General features: G+C 39.5%; 1 long non-coding RNA gene across 1 annotated transcript in view; it reads left to right on the top strand.

Annotated features, from left to right (window-relative positions):
* The window catches only part of LOC309488049, an 85,060-nt gene extending 74,195 nt beyond the window's left edge, over nucleotides 1-10,865 (top strand). The window contains exons 2-3 of the long non-coding RNA XR_014201997.1: nucleotides 9,386-9,895; nucleotides 10,179-10,865. This is a non-coding gene — a long non-coding RNA (uncharacterized lncRNA). The remainder of the gene's footprint in view (nucleotides 1-9,385; nucleotides 9,896-10,178) is intronic.
* The last annotated feature ends 11,066 nt before the right edge of the window (nucleotides 10,866-21,931 follow it).

The following is a 21,931-nucleotide window of genomic DNA, read 5'->3' as shown; positions in this document are numbered from 1 at the left end:
GGGGTTTCCGGACGGACCGTTAAAGAACGCGACACACATGTCTGAAAGGGAAACTCCTACAAATGCATATGCAATAAGGTCAGCCGCAAAAATAACCCTGTCCTCGCCTTTTCAGCGCTCATTTTTGCGTCAAAACGTCAAAAGAGGGTCTGAACTGGTGCAAGCTGTAGGTAAATCTGGCTCTAAGTTTAACATAAACCAAACTGTTGACTACCAGCATCAAGTCTGGCCAAGTTCACAGCTTATTCTGCCCAGGAATGACCCCCTCAGGCCTTCACATTTTCATTTGTAAATGCATCTTCTTCTCTCTTCACACTGAGACGGCGTTTTTGTCCTGCGAAAACTGAGCTTTTTGAAAACGCTTTTCCAAGTCGATTAATTTAAAAACGCTGTTTTTGTGTTGTAGTTAACGCATCTGAAAACGATTCCGCATGTTTAGTTATGTGACACATATTGAACTGATTGATATGCATGTTTATACCGCTATTGTGCCTGTTATGTGCTATTCACTGTTGCTAAAGATGTTATTTTGTACACTCTTCATATCGCAGTCCTGCAAAGATGACAGAAAACTCACTCGCAATTGCCGTCCTGCGGCAAAACAATCCGGCTTGATGATCTGCTTGCGTGCTTTTACCTCGCACACGAGCAGATCCGTTTGTGCTCTGGAGACGCGCTCAGTCTTTCCACTATCAAATTCCGTCATGTAATAGCGAATCCGCCATGGCACGAGCGCAACTGGCATTTAAAGGGAATGGGAGATGAGACTCTGATTGGTTTAACGCACGTAAATCCCAAAACACACCCATTACTCATGAAGAGAATAGGGACAACCCTTTTAGACCATGCGCCGGGAGCGCCGACCATTTTTGTCGTTAAACTAAACAAAAGTGGATTCGGACGCCCTAAATGAACTTGCGCCGTGCGCTTTAGACCATGCTCTTAGATGGTTAAAATAGGGCCCCAAATGAATATTTCCTCCTCTAAAAGCACTCAAACCCGTACCTGTACCTTCTAAGCATGGCTTTGATTGAGGTGGACTGGAGCACTACGACTTCAAGGACTCATGCAGGACTTTCAGCGGAAGATTCGCTTCATTAGATGATTGCCCCAGCACAAGCTTAACTACAGCAAAGCTGAAGAAATCTCATTAAAGCACGACTGAAGTGTAGACTCGTCATCACACAACACATGAATTCACTGCAAAGCGATACATCACAATCAAGAATGAATAATGATGCTATGAAACCACAAAAGATAAATACAGCTGAAATACAATTTCACTCCTCAATAGGTGCTTGCAACGCCAAGGTCAGGGGTTCGACTCCCAGGGAACATGCATACTGATTAAAAATGTGCCTTGTACCTGCAAGGTACTTTGCATAAATTCAATCATTTAACATTTTTCAAGTAGCAAAAGTAAAAAAAATCATTTTAGTTTTAGTTAACTGTGACAACCCTGTTACTGTAGGCTATATCGTTCTGCACAAACAAATTAAAAAAGTAACTTCCGGATCCAATTACCCTAAATCCTCAGAGTTTGTTATTGAATACTAAAGGTCAGGGTTTTGCTACGCTTAAGTTCTTTAAAGGTTTCAGCTCATAAGGCCCAGCAGCTGTTGTGTTTGATTGGCTTTGATTAGTGTGTATTAGACTGGATGAAGGTGAGAGTAAGCTAAGCGTATTCTAATGTCAGCTACATGCACTAACACGCGTGCCTTGCGTATTTTGTTTTGTTTTTTGGCACATCCTGATTGACCCTGAGCATTAACACACTTATAATAAATACATGTATATGCAATGCTGTATGATTCTTCTAATCTGACTGCTTTGATTCGCCTGGTACTTGTGCCGTATTATGTTGTAGAGTTGAAAGTCATTAATGGTTCAGCATGTCTCCTTTAAAGGCCCGTTCCCACCAAGGAGGATAACTATGAAACTTGAGTTGTGAGGTAACGCAGCGCTGTTTCACTTGCTCTACACTATCACACTAAACTGCATTGAGTGTGTTCACTCAATCAACATTAGAATAACATACTGATCATATTCTAACATTTCATCATGTTGAGCTATATAACATTGATTAGTTTTATGTACATTTGCGCGTCTCTGTCGAGTCGAAGTTAGCCGCGGATGCTAGCTCTCGGCATCTCGAAAACGCCACGCTGATATTGATCCTCGTTTTATTTCTCCTTTTGTCCCAAAGTCCGCTTGCCATGGTCCGTAATGTTTGACCGAAACAACAACAGCGTGAGCGCGCCGCTAGACGTAACGCAGTTGTCCACGTCTGTTGCCATGGTTACTACGGCAGTACGAGCGGAAACCAGGGATTGACAGGTGACAAGTGAACAGGGACGAGCCATTATTTAAAACTGGAATTTCTCTGAAATTAAAAATCTTTGGGAACTTTTTGGGATATTGTAAGTACACAACTGCAGGAAATATATCACACTGTGCAAGTGATTTTTGGATATTTTATTACAAAATTCTTACATATTGTAGCTTTAACAAAGATGAATAAATTCTGTAGAAGTGCAGCTCATTATTAGTTCATGTTAACTAGTGTAGTTAACTAATGAAAGCATAATTATTAAGAGTTATCCAATCATTATACATTATGCAATGACAATCTGTCATGACAACATTATCTGGACCTGCACTGTAAATACATTAGCCTTTAATTCACAATCTTGAAACACAAGACCTTTTCCACCGTCACTTGAATTATGGTGCAAAAGTCTAATTTTCGGGTGAACTATGCCTTTAAATTCAAGATGTTCTTCCCAGTACCGTACATATTAGATATTTCTGCGTGAACAAGGGTGCTTATCCTGGCGTTGTCATTTAAATGAGCCCCCCTCGGCCCCCTCTCGGGCTCTTTCTGTCCCTGTAGGGCCATCGTTGCTAATCAGCATGTTGATCTGAGGAGGTGGAGCGGGCAGCTGAATCTGTGACTGTTGGAGCAGAGACGATTAAGAGGCGTTCAGGGATTAGAGCACTACAGCGGCCGCTTTGCCCCTCGCCACTGCCTAATTCTGATTAACAAGAGACCTTCTGCCTTAAACCCCCCCGACCGGCCCTCAACCCACCGAAAACACACGCCGTCGCATCCTCCACCTGCACATCACACTGGACTAATGAAACCTCGGTTTAAGCCTGCGCTCTTCCCGCCATTTATGTTGGTACGGTCCATATGGTGCTCATTAGACAAATGAGGGAATGAGGGAATGAAGTGGGATGGGGTTTGGAAATGAACGGGGTTGTTAATGTTTACACTACTAGTCAAAAGTTTGGAATATTTTTATGTTTTTGATATATTTTATCAAAGGCTGCATTTATTTGATCAAAAAATACTGTAAAAATAGTTAGATATTATTACAATTTAAAATAGCCATTTTCTATGTTAATATATTTTTAAATGTAGCCTAATTTATTCCTGTGATGCAAAGCAGGATTTTTTTTATTTATTTTTTGCATCATTACTCCAGTCTTCAGTGTCATGATCCTTTAGAAACACTCTAATATGCTGATTAATATGCAACATTTTTGATTATTATCAATGTTGAAAAGAGTTGTGCTGCTTCATATTTTTGTGACACACTACGTTTAAAACGTTTAAAATAATACTTTTATTCAGCAAGGATGCAATATATTGATCAAAAGTAAACATTTATAACATTATAAGTTAACTCATTGAGCTTTCATCTCATTAAAGTATCTTAAAAAAAAAAAAAATGCATCATGGTTTGGTTTCCACAAAAATATTACACACAATAATGCAAACCATGCAACTCTGAATTATATATTTGAGTTAACTCTGAGTTAATCCTCAGTTTTCACATTTACAGGTCAGTTCAATAATCTTAAGCATCTATCACAGTTCAAACCGCAATATATGACAAAATACATCACAGCCCAAAAATTTTCCGTGCAGCCCAAATATCAAAACATAACACGTAATAAACAAAAAAAGATTATGCTCACATTCCCGCTCTCATGCATGTGAATGGAAGTGAATGGGGCCCAAAGTCTAGTGTGACCGCACCTTTAAGAGCAAGCGTGGTGTTTGAGGGTCATACGTCACTTCTACCATCCCAACGAAAGCTATACGGATGATGCTGGATCGGTTCCCGCACTCGACGGCTCTTTAAATAGGTTCTAGTTTTCTCTTCTCTTTTCATCTCTTCTCCTGTTATTGTGGTAATTTCAAGTTCACCTCCGCCGCTGCCCGAGGGCTGACAGTACCTCTGTGAGCCCTCCATAATTATACTCAGTCCTCCCAAAAAATGTGATCCCTGGACTTTTGTCCATCAAGTGTCGTGACAGAGGAACAAAAGCACCTGCAGTTTAACTGCAACAAAACTCCCTTTTGTCAAACCCTGAATGATTCCTCTTGCCTATTGGAAATGAGGTCGCCCATTCGGATTCATCATAAATCATTCAATTTACGTCATTACCATACATTTTGAATGGCACATTTTTTGTTCACTAGGGTGTTTCAAACACGTGAAGATATAAAAGTAGTGGATCATTTCATATTTATCTTCACGTGATTGAACTGATGCCAAACTATGACAATGATTAAGCAGGTCGAAGCTTGTTAGCATCTCATCCTGCAAACACTAATATCCATGCATGTTTGTTGAGGAAATTAAACATTTCTTGCAGTTAACTAGCTAACAGTAGAGCACAATGCATGCTATCACTGCACTGGCGTGTGCACAGTTATTGCTTTTCACATAAATCTACAGCATAAATATGTCCTCAATAAAGCTCTACTGGTAACCACCAAAAACTGCCATGTAATAAATCCCAACAGATCATGAAACACTAAAATATCTCCCATATATTCATCTTGTGCAAAAAGCATTTATCTTTACACAGACTGAAGCAAAGCATGATGGGAGAAAAGTAAGTTGTGACAAACTGTTCTAGAATTTTGCTGCATTAATAACCTTAAATTGAGCAAGCAGCTAAAATATTATTATACCGACAAAGTCATTTGAGTTGAGAAAAATTCTAGAAAATATTTATTATAATCAGTTATTACAGTTAACTAAAATTAAAACCATAAAAACGTTTTCATTTCTTGAAGCAAAATAAACTTTAATTGAATTAAAATATAAAAAAAAGCTTAAACTTCTTTTATTTCAGATAGTTGCCAAAGCACCATTTCTCGTTGTAATTTAGTTTAACTTTATGTACTAAAATAACTAAAGCAGAACAAGCAGAACACGCAGAACATGCAGAACATGCAGAACACGCAGAACAAGCAGAACACGCAGAACACGCAGAACAAGCAGAACATGCAGAACAAGCAGAACACGCAGAACAAGCAGAACACGCAGAACAAGCAGAACACGCAGAACAAGCAGAACAAGCAGAACATGCAGAACATGCAGAACACGCAGAACAAGCAGAACACGCAGAACACGCAGAACAAGCAGAACACGCAGAACAAGCAGAACAAGCAGAACATGCAGAACATGCAGAACACGCAGAACAAGCAGAACACGCAGAACAAGCAGAACATGCAGAACAAGCAGAACATGCAGAACATGCAGAACACGCAGAACAAGCAGAACACGCAGAACAAGCAGAACACGCAGAACAAGCAGAACATGCAGAACAAGCAGAACATGCAGAACAAGCAGACCACGCAGAACAAGCAGAACACGCAGAACAAGCAGAACATGCAGAACATGCAGAACACGCAGAACAAGCAGAACATGCAGAACACGCAGAACAAGCAGACCATGCAGAACAAGCAGAACACGCAGAACAAGCAGAACATGCAGAACACGCAGAACACGCAGAACAAGCAGAACACGCAGAACACGCAGAACAAGCAGACCAAGCAGAACACGCAGACCAAGCAGAACACGCAGAACACGCAGAACAAGCAGAACACGCAGAACAAGCAGACCATGCAGAACAAGCAGAACATGCAGAACAAGCAGAACATGCAGAACACGCAGACCATGCAGAACAAGCAGACCATGCAGAACAAGCAGAACATGCAGAACACGCAGAACAAGCAGAACATGCAGAACACGCAGAACAAGCAGAACACGCAGAACAAGCAGAACAAGCAGAACATGCAGAACAAGCAGAACATGCAGAACACGCAGAACAAGCAGAACATGCAGAACAAGCAGAACATGCAGAACACGCAGAACAAGCAGAACACGCAGAACAAGCAGAACAAGCAGAACATGCAGAACACGCAGAACAAGCAGAACAAGCAGAACATGCAGAACATGCAGAACACGCAGAACAAGCAGAACACGCAGAACAAGCAGAACAAGCAGAACATGCAGAACAAGCAGAACACGCAGAACAAGCAGAACACGCAGAACAAGCAGAACATGCAGAACATGCAGAACACGCAGAACAAGCAGAACACGCAGAACACGCAGAACAAGCAGAACATGCAGAACATGCAGAACACGCAGAACAAGCAGAACACGCAGAACACGCAGAACAAGCAGAACATGCAGAACACGCAGAACACGCAGAACACGCAGACCAAGCAGAACAAGCAGAACACGCAGAACAAGCAGAACACGCAGAACACGCAGAACAAGCAGAACACGCAGAACAAGCAGAACATGCAGAACAAGCAGAACACGCAGAACAAGCAGAACATGCAGAACAAGCAGAACACGCAGAACACGCAGAACACGCAGAACAAGCAGAACACGCAGAACAAGCAGAACACGCAGAACAAGCAGAACACGCAGAACAAGCAGAACATGCAGAACATGCAGAACACGCAGAACACGCAGAACAAGCAGAACACGCAGAACAAGCAGAACATGCAGAACACGCAGAACAAGCAGAACACGCAGAACACGCAGAACAAGCAGAACATGCAGAACACGCAGAACACGCAGACCACGCAGAACACGCAGAACACGCAGAACAAGCAGAACACGCAGAACAAGCAGAACACGCAGAACAAGCAGAACACGCAGAACACGCATAACAAGCAGACCATGAACAAGCAGAACACGCAGAACAAGCAGAACATGCAGAACACGCAGAACAAGCAGAACACGCAGAACACGCAGAACAAGCAGAACACGCAGAACAAGCAGAACACGCAGAACAAGCAGACCATGAACAAGCAGAACACGCAGAACAAGCAGAACATGCAGAACACGCAGAACAAGCAGAACACGCAGAACACGCAGAACAAGCAGAACACGCAGAACAAGCAGAACACGCAGAACAAGCAGAACACGCAGAACACGCAGAACATGCAGAACACGCAGAACACGCAGAACAAGCAGAACAAGCAGACCATGCAGAACACGCAGAACAAGCATACCATGCAGAACACGCAGACCACGCAGTACAAGCAGACCATGCAGAACAAGCAGACCATGCAGAACATGCAGAACAAGCAGAACAAGCAGACCATGCAGAACACGCAGAACACGCAGACCATGCAGAACACGCAGAACACGCAGAACACGCAGAACATGCAGAACAAACAGAATACGCAGAACACGTAGAACACGCAGAACACGCAGAACAAACAGAACATGCAGAACACGCAGAACACGCAGACCATGCAGAACACGCAGAACAAGCAGAACACGCAGACCATGCAGAACAAGCAGAACAAGCAGACCACGCAGAACACGTAGAACACGTAGAACACGCAGAACAAGCAGAACACGCAGAACACGCAGAACACGTAGAACACGCAGAACAAACAGAACATGCAGAACACGCAGAACACGCAGAACAAGCAGAACACGCAGAACACGTAGAACACGCAGAACATGCAGAACACGCAGAACATGCATCATGGCGATGAGCTTTGCACAAGCAAAAACAACTCATATTTTCTTCAGAATCAGAGCAATCCACTTCTACTGTTGTACATGCATATTTTGCAGTGATTTGGGGCCCAGTACACACAGTAATGAGACCTGTAATCCACTACAATATGAGCACTCATGCAGCATGCGTATGTAGGGGCCCTCAGGGGCCCCCTGGGGGATTGCATGATTGTCGTTTGTTCACAAGCCTCGTTCAGGCTGAAGGAATAGAAGTGCATCTCATTAGCTCTATTTCACAGCAATGACACTCAACGCTGAATGTCAGTTCTATATATATGAAGAGTTCAGATGCAAAAGCCTGTAAGTGCCATCTGAAATTTTTTCTAGAATGATCATTTTTATCAAGCTCGTATATTTAAGTTCAGTAATTTCACTTAATTGGCAATGAAAATGACCTATTAATTGTCATTTAAGTGAAATTACTGAACTTAAATATACAAGCTCAAATCTATTTCTCTATTGATAAAATGTTGGTCTCAATTAAACCAGTCATGGGATTCACTATGAAGCCGAACTACATGGATCTGTGGACGTCTGCAGCAGAAGCTAAATGATTTTGTGACTCACAGAGTTAATTGTTAGAGTGACTCACTTACTGTAAAGTCATTTGCATGTGCTGAAGTTTGTGTTTGTGTCTGTGTTCTGTGTGTTTCACACTTTGGTGGTGTGAACGCTGCCTTGAGTCGCCGCTTTCTTTCCATTAGAGAAAACATAAAACTACTTGCTTGGGAAAATATTTGGACACTTAAGAATGCCATTAGAAATATATACACCTGATAATGTAAAGATCTTCAGACATTTTGGGGGACATTCTGCATTTCAGCTTCAAGTTCATTCACAAAATCCTTCACAGCAAAGTGTGTGAACACCCAGTGCATTAAATAATGATCAGACCTGAAAGCACAGAGCCTGCCTCTGGCCAATCGCTGGATCAGGTCTTAAATCAGTGGCTGTCGAGTCCAGCTGCAGTCCAGTGCTGTTCTGACCAGTGTAACCCAACAGCTCCAGCACACAATCAGGATCTGGAGGATCACATATATCACTCGTCTGTCTCTGTACCTTCGCCTCGCTCATGCTCACATGCAAGTGTCCAGAGGAAATGAACTAAAGCTGTGTGAACGTATCAGAGGAGTGTTCCCTTCAGGCTTTCATCAAGGGTGCAAGTTCACTTCACATTGGTTTTGATTGCGCAGAGAGTCTCGAGGAATGACTCTGCCATGTGGTCGGAGAATTGACCTCTGCTTGACCTTTCACCCTGCCAGTGTCCAGGCAACATGTAAATCTTTCTGTCCCCATCATGATGTTTAATGAAACGTCCTGCACCATAATGCACACATTTTAGACATAAACGGAGAAACATGTCTCGTGGTTTAACAAGAAAAGATCATTGAAAGTGACAGACAATAATTAAAACTGACAGAAAAGGTTATTTTATTAAACTATAACCCTCAATCTTTACATTTTCTGTTCATATGTGGATGAATCAACAAAACCTGTCAAGGGTTTCCATGCCAAAATGCCTATATTTAAAGGTCCCATGACATGCTACTTTTTGTAGGCTTTAATATAGTCCTTAGTGGTCCCTAGTACTGTATCTGAAATCTCTTTCCAAAAATTCAGCCTCGGTGCAGAATTATAGCCACTACAAGCCAGTCCCAGAATGAGCTTCCTTCAGATGGGCCGTTTCGGTGTCTGTAGCTTTAAATACTAATGAGGAGGAGAAAGGCGGCGCAAGGTGGAGGGTGGGTGTGGCCTTGACCATCTTGCGCAACGGTACCATGCATGTTTGTTTATGTTGGATATATAGCAATGGCACGAAGACACGCAGTCGTTCAAGCATTTCAGTTTGACCCAGAATCTGATCCAGATGGAGAAGCAACGGATGAAGAAGTTTCAACTCAGCGGCTCCAGCAGGACGTTTCCGAATGGTTAGTTTAAAATATTATGTCTGGATACGGTACTTTATTCGGATGGTTTACAGTTATTATCATGTAGCTAAAGCTAACCTACTGTTGCCTTTTCATCAGAGATCTGTAACGTCTGTAATTTATCCAACGCATTCTCATCCCAAGTTGTCATTTACTGACACTTTTGACATTTCGTCTACATCGAACGCACATGGCACCCTTTAGCGTCAATATGAGACGCACAGAGCTTTGTTCGGTTATGGGTAGGTTTAGGTCTGGGGTAGGGTTAGGGTTAGACCGCTAGGAGGCGCCTTCTGGCCCATATCTATCTGCGTCTCATATTGACGCTAAAGGGTGCCATGTGCGTTCGATGTAGACGAAATGTCAAAAGCGTCAGTATATGACGACTTGGGATGAGATCGGGCTGAATTTATCTTATTACAATTACATCAAGCTCTGCGATCTTGAAATGCGGATATCGCGCGCCATATAACCAACAGGAAAACGGTTATCCAAATAACAAAGAAATGTACAACACTCGCGTTACAGTATGTGTAACTTGATGCTGTCTACCTTTACATTAGCGCAAGTAACTGCATAGCTGCATAGCTAATGTGACAGCCACATTCTACGTGTAAGAAGCTAGGTAACCATAAACAGTAAAACAACACACTTATATATAATTTGTTGACTTACTTGTCCGACGTTCAGCAAGCCCAGCTCTGTATTGACCATTCGATGTTCATTTGTACATCCAATTATTGAGCAATTATTATGCTTAGCTCGCTCAAAAGCCATGATATCTCTCGTGGACAAACTAAAATCGCGCGCGCGCGTTCTACTTCCTAGCTCATTTTCTCATGGGCGAGAAATATTCTCTGGGCGGGCAAAGCAGAGAAAGGGGAGGTAACATTTCTCCTTATGACGTCATAAGGAGGAGATTCAAGATCAGCCCGGTTGAGCTCAAAGGCAGAGAAAGATAGCAAAAGCTCGATTTACACCGATTCAAATTTTTAGAAACTTGGGGACCATATACAGGCTAGGGGAACTCATATTAATGTTAAAAAACCTCAGAAAGTGGAAATTTCATGTCATGGGACCTTTAAGGACATTAGGATTTTTTGATTGTTTGGTTTGCATTATGGCATTTTCATAACAACTAAATACATTCTTATTGTAATGTCAAAAATGATGACATTTAAATAAAAAAAAATGCGTTTCATGGTATACCATGAGGTAATTGTAATATATTAAAATTGAAATATAACTGTATAACTATGGTACTTATTATGAAGCTCATTTATGCAGGTTTTAATAAAATCAGTTATTGTGTCAAGGCAAGATAGATTTTTTTTACAGCATTATGGTAATGACAAATATGGAATAAACGTGCATAACTGTCGTGAAAATAATGTCACAATGCAAACAATCTTAATTAACTTAATTGATTATGAGGTGAAACATATCAGATTTACCCATAAAGTACATTTAGAAGTGGACTCACATTCCTAAACTACCACAAAATTTTCTGTTATGACCAAACTGCAAAAAATCTTTGTGTGAAAAAGTAACTGAAAAGGTCTTTTTATACAAGCCACAAGTCTAACCATGTTCTAATTCAAATCTGAGGATGACTAGGCTATATCGTACATCATATCACTTCAATATATCATATCAAACTCAAATCCATCCACAGATACCAATCATCCACAATTTACTGTACATTCACTCTCATAGAATCCAAGACTGACACTAATATTAAATACAAAATATACACAATATAAAACATATGCAGATACATTTGTCTTTATTCTGCACCTTTACACCTGTTCCATCCGTTATCTGTCATCAATATTCCACTCTTGCCATTGTACCAAATGTTCCAATAACAACACTGTCATTAATCTTACCAAATTAATCATAAAATACATTCACACCTAAATAACAGGTGCACGTTTAGACAGGGATGTACACACAGTCCTTCACAACATTACAACAATTTATTCTGCCCAAAACTCCATTCAAAACACCAGCTGTAGAATATCCATATAAAGCATTCTTATTACAATCCTGCTTTTACCTGTTCGTCGGAGTGAGTAGTAAAGACGGATATCCGTTTATGATCATTTCGTGTTTTTCTCTTTTTACAGTCTATGGTTTTTCTTCGTTAGTTTGTTCGCGAGCGACATCTGGCTACGCGTATGAATGACGTAAACGAGTGTTTTTTTTATTTTTTTATATAGTCATAAACGAGCGGATTAAGGATAAAAACGACGATTTCCATTGTTTCTGCTTTAGTATAACACTAGTAAACATATCCATCAATAATTGTGCAAACTAAAAGCCCTATGGATTACTGGCATGACTGAACAGGTATGAGGCTGCTTATAATTCCAGTTTTAATGTTGCTTGTTTGATTTGTGCACCTGCTGCCACAACCCACCTGGAACAGTTCTATCGTAAAACAGTGATTATAATCATCGAAGCGTATTGTTAATATTAAAATTTCTGACAGAATACCATATGAGTAAATGTAAACAAACGGGGTGAGCGAGCCGAAAAGTGACATGAGTGACTCTGCAAAGTTCTGGTCGACCCTCCTCACATACTTAGCCTCTTTAATATGGGTTTAACCTAATTTCCATCTGGTAATTAAAATACCCATCGGACATAATAGAGCGTTACTCTCCCCTGTGTCTTGTGCTTTATATCTGTCTGCATGTTTGAGTGCTGATAAGTTCTGCTAATACTGAGCTAATGCTGAGATTTATTCACTCACTCAGTCGAATAGAAGACCTCTTATATGACACACTACATTTTTATTTTGTTTTATTTATTTATTTAGAAAACCATTTATCAGGGTGAATCACATGACAAATTGTCCAGGACCCCATGTCATACACAGTATTTATTCTTAAAAATCTAAAATTTAAACAACTAAACAAAATGATTATTTTGGTTTGGGGGTGAAACATGTTCTTTTGTGATTTAACTGTGTACTGATGCTTTAAAGAACCCAGAAACCAGAATGTTAGGATCTAGTGATGCATCAAGAGTTTTGAATTTCTCTGAAGAAAATGATTCTTTTCAGAAGATGTTTTTTTTTTTTTTTTTTTAGGCATATATTATTTTAATAAGTATGGTTTTCTGGGCACTGAGAGAAATATGTGTTAGTTTAATTGACAGGTGTATGACTGAATTGAATGATAATAGTTTTTTGGTGTCTTATGCACACGGTGATGACAGCTGGCACGTCTGATCCTCACAGTCAGCTCACAAAGTGGGTTTAGAGGAGCTAAGAAATCTGTGATTAGCCTCTGAATGGAGACCCGCTAACCTGATCGACGTTTCTTATAGATCAGACCTATACCTTCTAGCTCATACAGCAACTGAGGAAAAAATTTGGTTGATCATAACCCATCAAAATCTCAGTTATATTAAGTATCAACTTTCCCTAAGACGTTTCTCTTAAAATTGAGCAGAAATAAAACGTGGCATAAATGAGTCAGTAGTTGTCATTTAGGAGTATAGAACTATATAAGAATCTGATGAGATATCTGAGTTCATATTGAGATCTCTGACTTTTGATTGCAGACTAATCTTGGCACAGTTTGAGACATTTTTGGAGATACTTGCTGGGGTCTTCTTTGTGGGGCCTTGATTTGCTTTCCGTTTTGTCTAGGAGACTTGATTAAGATATTAAATATAATTTGTGATTAAAATAACTAAGGGTGCTCCGATTAGGATTTTTGGAGCCGTTGACTATCACTATAAAAAGAAGCAGTATTGTCCGATACCACTTACCGAAATAAAAAATAAGCCAATTCTCAACAACAATGTATTTTAAGTATAAAAAAATTGAGAGAGGAGAAAGTATCATGAATTGAGAACTGAAAAAATTTTCATGAAAAAAACAGAAAGCAATCAAACGTAAACCAATATTGCATAGTCTTCGCTGTATAAATTAGATATAGATTAATCCTATTAAATCTACTAAAGATTAGTAGATTTCTCTTTGTCTTTTGTTGTTTGATTAACATTATGACACAGATAGCAGCAGGTTTATTAGGCTGATGTCACTTTAAGGCTGAATGCGCGGATCCAATATACTGTTGCACGTGCAACTTATAACCCAACGGTTTATGTTCACATAACCGACGGTGTTTAACCGAATACTCACCAAGTCGGGCATTTTGGCATACTTCTATGTGCATGTAACTGTTTAGGTGAGAACCCAACGCTCAAAGTTCACTTTGCTTTCCAGAAAGGCTCTTCTGATCGGCCTTTATACCACTGATCAAACTATATAAAGCTATTATCAGCCAATAACGATTGGCGCCCGATCAATCGGAGCACCCTTAAAAATAACTGAATGTTTTTCACAGTATAACAAAAATCTCAGAGCAAATTGGTTTGATGCATTTGATGGAAAATGTTTTGTTGCATAAGATTCGTTGTGACCAGGCCTTGTGATTCAAAGTTTTGTAAGTCTAGCCTTTTGCCGATTTTGGTGGTTTTCTTGATGTTTAGATGTTTGATGTTACCTCCCGGCATAAGAAACGTCCTTTATGCAAGACCAGAGGAGGCCCGGACAACAAACATGGAAAGAGCTGCTAAATCTTGAACACCCGACACTGTTCTCAAATGCCATATGAACCTCCCATAAGCCCCAAAGGCGACTCTGCGAAAATAAACATTGTGCTTTCCTCAAAAACTCCCCTTGTATCAGATATCACAATATGAAAGGCTGAGACCTGCTTGACTCTCTCTCAGCTCTATGTGTCATGTTTTTTCTTTCTTTTTTTGGTGAAGGGATTAGCGGTAACCATAGAAGGGGGAGAGGCACATGGGCGACTTACCGGCTTTTACAACTCTAATGGACGCGCAACAGCTTTGAAAGTGCAGCGCGCAGTAAAGTTAACAGCCGAGCAAGGAAATGTAAAAGATTTTATTGCCATTAACAGGGTTGCAGCATCAATGGGGGTCTGAGCGAGACCAAAGTATCTAGTTAGGCTTCAGTGGCCTTTGAAATATTTGAGTTTCGGACTCAACAGTGTCTCAGACGACATATCAGAATTTTGTTCTACATAAATTGGCACATGAAAAATAACACATTAGCTTATAGGAGCTGAACCCCTTTGTCCTCAATAATTACTTGCCATTTTAAGGTAATATTTCAATAATTTAACAACACATTTGCATGTTCTCTGATGTCTGTAAATGGTCACATGTTATGCAGGTAAACAAATAAATTGTTTAGTTTTTTAGTTAGTATTTTATTTAGTTGTTAATTAATTTTAATTTGACATTTTTACAATGTAATTTAATCAGCTTTTCATCAACCCACAAAGCCCCTGCAATTCCCTCATGAACCTCACTGAAACCCTGGCCTATAGTAAACGACGTTTACTTCGTTTTATTTCAAATAAATTCTATATTTAGCGTGAAGTGTTATTAGTTATTTTGTGTTATTTTATCTCATTTCTGTTATTAAAAATAAGAAAAAAAGAAGCAAATTACAAACAATAGGACAAATACAATATAACAAAAATATGAGTTAAACAAATTATGCAAGTAAGTTATTTTCTCTTTTGTTTGATTCACATTAATGACACAAAGCATTAGGTTTATTAGGCTGCTGTCACTTTAAGACCAAACGCACTGATCCATTATACTGATACACATCCGGTTTAGACTCAACTGTTTATACTTTTACTTGAGACATGACCAGCTGTGTTTACATGAATGTGCCTAAAACTCTTTTTAACATCAAGCACGTCCTGCTCTTTATATTCTCATTCATATGTTTCATCTCTTACCGATAGTGCTATATATTTACATCCCACAATATACACAATATAGAAACATCTCTAACGATAGACATTTTATACCGTGATAACGATATATATCGTAATACCGCCCCGGCCCTATTTGTCGCATTGTGTTGAGTCGCAACAGCTAGAGGTTGTCTACGCTGGATTTGACAAAGTTTGGCTTTGTTTCAGAAATAGCTGAGACTATTTGGGAATATGTCTGGCATAACAGCTTTCAGATGCGGCACAACGCGGTGATGTGACAAATCCTCAACAGTAAACGGATGTCCCGTTCTATTTCTACTTATTTTAATGGGTTCTATTGTCTTTTGACCCATCCGGAGCAGACATGATGTGCTTTCACACCGGAGAAACGTGTTCATAGTTCCTATAACTATGGTGGAAGTACCCGTTTTTTGGCGTGTTCGAACCTCACAGGAACGACTTTTGGGGGAACTAAATGAGCTCCTACATCAGAGTCGGGTGACTCGGGTCTAACCCAGCACAACTGGAACTACCAGTGACGTAAGTGTGAGTTGATTGACAACACCCATGCGAAACACCAGCACCCGCCATTTTTAAAAAGCTGCACAAACACAGTTTATAGCCTAACCTAGCCTATATATTTACTCCACAAACATTGAAAAACATGCAATGAATGGACCAGTGCCGAAGTCCAGGCACTTCTCAAACATTACGGGATGGAGAAAAACTCGATTTTGAAGCGACCAGGCGAAACATGATTATGTATTTCTCCTCAGCTAGCGAAAATGGGCCTTATAAATATTCTTTTAAAGTTTTACATTTTAGAACATTTTACATGAAAATACTATTTCAGTCTTTCTACTACCTTAATTCAATGTTACTTGCTGTTTCTTAGTAATTATTTGTGAAATCTACAGGCAATTTCAGAGTGAAAATTGTGCACCAAATTCTTTTCAGTGCATGTAAAAAAAAAAAAAAACACACAACAGCATATGGTAAAAGACGTGAGTAGAACGTTTTAGGATGGCCTACTCTTTTAAATCCCCAAGACCTGGGATGAATAGGATCGTTTTCCCAGTTGCCCGCCATTTCGACCAGGCCAAAGCGGGTCGTAATACCCCGCCAATCTGCTAAATTGATGTCCTCTCAGGAGGAAAAAATCTTGTCCTGGAGCGAACTACAAGGCAGAGGCAGGTATCTGGTGTCCTGACCTAAGCATTGGAAACCCAGCTCCCCGCTGCCCACAACCACAGGGCCGCCCATTGTTTACCGTCCCTCCTCTCTCAATACAGCCACAGATACAGTTAAAAGCACCAGCCAGTTAACGTGATTAAATTTCTCTGTATCAATCATTCTAACACAAAGTGTTCGATTGTGTGCCTCTGAGTTGCTCACAATGGACAATGCTCCTCACAGTTGAACTGTTCGTGGTAGAAAAGGTGTCTAGTGCGCTGTTTTTGTTACCTGCTCTCTAGCCTGTGAAAGCAATCTCACATCAAAGAAAAGCCATGCAGGTAACACAATGCCGCATCAGTGCTAGCATGATGTGTTTTCGCCACACATGCACGTATGTGTGTCCTTCGCATGATGCGACGACCCCGTACGACTCAGAACATCAAAACGAGCCGGTCAAAGCCACAACAAGCCATTGTGCCGACGAGATCTGGAGAATCTACACACTTCTGAAGGGAAAAAAGACCGATAAAATGACATTCTACCTCTCTACACGCCGGGGACAATCAACGTTTACAGATCGCAAAGATACGAGAGGGGGACATTTTCTTTTCTCCGCCCGAACACAAAAGGCTCCAGTAGTTATTTTAGACCGCTCGCTTACATGGGTAATCTTGATGTGTGAAAGAAAGGGTCCGGTGCTGCGACCCGTGACCCGCGCCTGTACCGTAGGGGTTATGCAGTAACAGTGAGAAAGACACAGATGTGTGTGAGTGCACCGTTTAGCTCAAACATGCAGGGGAAAATCACTGCAGAACTTGACCCGGACTGAGCAATAATTTACTTAAAAGTTTTCATTGTTCTTCTCCCACAAAGAAAAGAGACGCTGACATTCTAAAAAGAAATTTAGCGGATCTGTTACCTCAACTTAAATGCATGGTTGCAATTTAAAAATTCTAATTTATTGATTTAATTAAACCTTTTAAAATGCAATATTATTGTGATGAATTCTGTTGACATAATTCTGTTGATTATTAACTTAATATTGTGTGTAATTTAAACTCTGCTTAGTTTATTATTATTATTATTATTATTATGTTGTATAACCTATTGAAATTGTCTTGAAAACTTGCTTTGCGTAGGACTGGATTAGGAGAGTTTTATGTTTATGCTATTTTATGTGTTTTTTTAGTAAACACTATTTATTGGTTCCATGATGAACCTTTAACATCCGTAGAACCTTTCCATTGAATAAAATGTTCTTTATAGTGGAAAAATGTTAATTAAATATTCTTCACACAAAGAAAAAAAATTCTTACAAGAACCCAAATGGTTCTTCTATGGCGTCACTGAAAAAAAAAAAAAAAAAAAAAAAACTTGGAACCTTTATTTTTAAGAGTGAAGGGAAAGACCTGTAAGTGTTTAATAATGTTATGTCTGACATTGAAAGGGGTGGTATAATGCCCTTTTCACAAGATGTAAAATAAGTCTCTGATGTCCCCAGAGTGTGTGTGAAGTTTTAGCTCGAAATACCCCACAGATATTTTTATATAGCATGTTAAAATTGTCACTTTTTGAGGTTGAGCAAAAACGCACAGTTTTTGTGTCTATTCCTTTAAATGCAAATGAGCTGCTGCTCCCGGCACAGGGGGCGGAGCTACAACAGCTTGTGTCCTTTTACCTCACAAACACATGCACTGAAAATTTCAAAAACTTTTAGCCTTTTATGTTCAAACCGGAGTCAAACAATGATGGAGAGACTCAAGAAGAAGAGACAACATGTAGAAGCAACAGGACATTTCTGAATGGTTAGTTGATGAATTTATGAAGCTGATGTGTAGTTATCTTCTAGTCATTGATTAGCATATACTGTCTTGATAATCTATAAATCGTGTGTTTAGGGGGCGGGGTTTATGTAAATACTAGGGTTGGTGATGTCACTAACCCGGGAGGAATGTGGTGTAGTCTCTACCAGCCGTTTGTTGTAGTCCTTAAAAAGCGATTTCTTTAAAAGCAAATATCTCCCTTTGCTTTGAACTTTGAGAGTTGTAACTTTGCAGATGTTGTTTATGCTCAAACAGCAACATTACACACTAACTAATGTTAGAAAAGTCAAATCATATTCTACCACCCCTTTACAAAAGTTTCTGTTATGTTGAAGATGTATGTGTAGACAGCAGGGCAGCAGACTATAGTGAGGTTATGGGGTTTAGAACAGAGACGTCATCTTTTCAGATCACTTCAGGACACATTTGTGCTCATAAACTGTCTTGTTTTGAATCTGAACTATGAAGAAAATCACTGATAACAATATGTGTGTTGGTGAGTTGGAAAAAACAACAAAAGACTTGGAATTTTATTCCCAGACTAAGCAATTTTTGAGTTTAAGTGTGTGATTAGGGTCAGGGTCATTGCTTAGGGTTGAACTGTGGAAGACGAATGTGAAAAAACAAATTAAAACACACCAAAGACCTTACACAGCTATTTACATTAATTCTAAATTCTGTATGTCAACTATTTACATCTGTTTTTATTTCAAAAGTTTTTGTAGGAGCAACTTTTGAGGCAAATTTAAGGAAGAAGCTCTTTAATGAAGAAAATAGCCTTTCATTTCATATTCCTGAAGACTAGCACATTACTGTGGATGTTTGCAGAGGCATTAATGATTTATTTAGTAAAATGCTGTCGGGAAATGTGTAGTCCTTTGTGCTGCGATGCAACATAATTCAGTCATGAATTTTTACGAAGGAATTTCAGAGAGACCGTGAAATAAACAGAAAGAATAACAGCATAAATAATATATATATAAACAGGCATCTTATATATATAACTAGTATATATATATATATATATGTGTGTGTGTGTTACAGCTATGCATTAAATAATGCATAAAACAAGCATTTAATTGATAACCTTGTCCACATTACTTTGGAAATTGATGTTTTGTGTCCCAGAGCAGCTTTAACATTGAAACAGACTCTGAGAATTCATGGCGTAATTCATGGAGGAAGATTAGCTTACAATGTGAAGATGTATGAAAGGGTGTGGTGTGTGGATTCTAAATTACAGGTGTGACCCTGCGCCGCTCACGTCTAGCGTGATTTATTGGGTTTGTCGGTCACTAGAAAGAGTTCAAATATGGGAGGTCTGAACTTCCTGTTATCTTTGCCCTCAGCTGACCCCTCGTGAAGAGAGCTCGTCTGCTGTCTTTTAAAAGCTAATACACAAGTTCTGTTACACAAAGAGCCTCGTGGACCTGTCCGAAAACTAATTAAAACAGCTGCTTAAATCAAATGCACGCTGTATATTTACTGCAATGATAAAGATGTCACAGACGGCTCAGTCATGGGCAGCTCAGACTGAATTGCTGCTAATACTAAATCTTGCGCTCTTGATCTAACATCATGAATTCCAAGAATCAATAAATGATTAGAAAGATTTTAATGGCTTAAACTTAGCAATTAATCTGATAAGAAGGGTTTATTTCCCCTGGTTTAGCTGTCGGAGGGTGAGTGCTAAATTAATCTTCCTTGTTTTTTTTGCACGCGTCTGTTACGCCGACTCAGTGTTGACATTGTTGACAGTACTTTAATGGTAACATTACAGACTTTAAAACAAGAAATGACATTAATGCATGCAATGTTTTGTGCTTAAATCTGAAGGTGATGAGTCATAGATGCAAATGCAAATGCAAATGACTAATATAGGCTATAATTTGATGCGAAGATCACATGCATTATTCATTTTACTGTATGTTGCTTTTCAGGTACACTCAGATTTGGTGTGTGTAAATGCATGCATGTATCTGGGAGTGTGTGCACATGAACTCTCACCAGTGTAATTCAGTAAATGTTTGTTCATGGTTTTAGTTTTTAATTGATGATATTACACAGCTCTTAATGGAAGTGTTAAAGAAGCTGCTCATCTCCACCTTCAAACCACCAGTGGGAGGCAGAAGTTTCCTCACATACATTACCGCGACGTAAGCAGTGCGTACTGTAAACAAATGTGGGTTACGTAAACACTGAGGCTGTGGTGGGCACATGGGGGGGTTTTGGGGGCGGGTCACAGGGTTTAGGACCCGCTCGCGTCCCCCCTCGTTGTGCTGCGTGCAGCTAAAACAAAAGCCTCTAATTCCGATTTAGTGTTTCAATCCTGCAACACATTTCTGAATGATTTGACAGGTCAACAAGCAGGGGGTAATCTGTTCACCTCAAGATGTGTTTACCTCGTTTACAGCGGCCGTACCTCGGGTGGATCCAAACCTCTGATGGACTAACCAACTGTCCTTTAAACCATTAAACTCAACCACCAGTACAGGAACAGTTCTACAAATAACTTAATAATAATTTGATTGAGGCCATATCAATTTGATCAAAGTCTCTGTTTACACCAGGTATTAAGATGTGTTGGTTACACTTTACAATAAGGTTCATTAGTTAATGTATTAACTACAATGAACAACAATGAACAAACAATGAGCAATACATGCGTTACAGTAGTTATTCATCTTTAATGTTTGTTAATAAAAATAAAGTTGTTCATTGTTTGTTCATGTTAGTTCATACTGTAAACAAATACAACTTTAGAGTTAATAACGTATTAGTAAATGTTGAAATTAATATTAACTATGATTAATAAATGCTAAAGAAGTATTGTTCATTCTTAGTTCATGTTAACTAAGGTATTTAACTAATGTTATAAAGTCTCAACTTTCAAATTTGGTAATTTTTTTAAGAAATTTAAACAATAAATACCGTTTTGTGGCTCTTTAATGTGTCGTGACCAATCGCTGTAGCGCCTGAACCAATTTATAGCATCAAATAAACATGAATGAACATCAGAAGGAATGTTGTTTAAACCACGGAAAGACGTCAGGACACACCGTTTTTAAAGTTCATATCCACCGAATCTACTAACTCTCCTGACTGCTTTGTCGGACAAAATGGCAGATTATGATTGGTCAGATCACCTGTCAATCAAACTCCATGCGAAGGGTGAATTGCTTGAATGGTGGGTTCATTATTATTCTTAATGCAAAACACAACTAGAAAAACACAACTAATCCTTTGGAGGTTCCCAATAGCATTGGGTTTAAATCCAATATATTGCCATATAGGCGCTTTTACATTTTGCTACCTCCTCACTCTTGAGATGAATGAAATCTGACGCCTAATGCTGATTTATGCTGAGACTATCG

Source organism: Leuciscus leuciscus, assembly GCF_965113295.1.
Source record: "Leuciscus leuciscus genome assembly, chromosome: 23".
NCBI lineage: Eukaryota > Metazoa > Chordata > Actinopteri > Cypriniformes > Leuciscidae > Leuciscus > Leuciscus leuciscus.
Note: the sequence above shows the minus strand (reverse complement) of the source record. Positions and strands in the feature narration are given on the sequence as shown.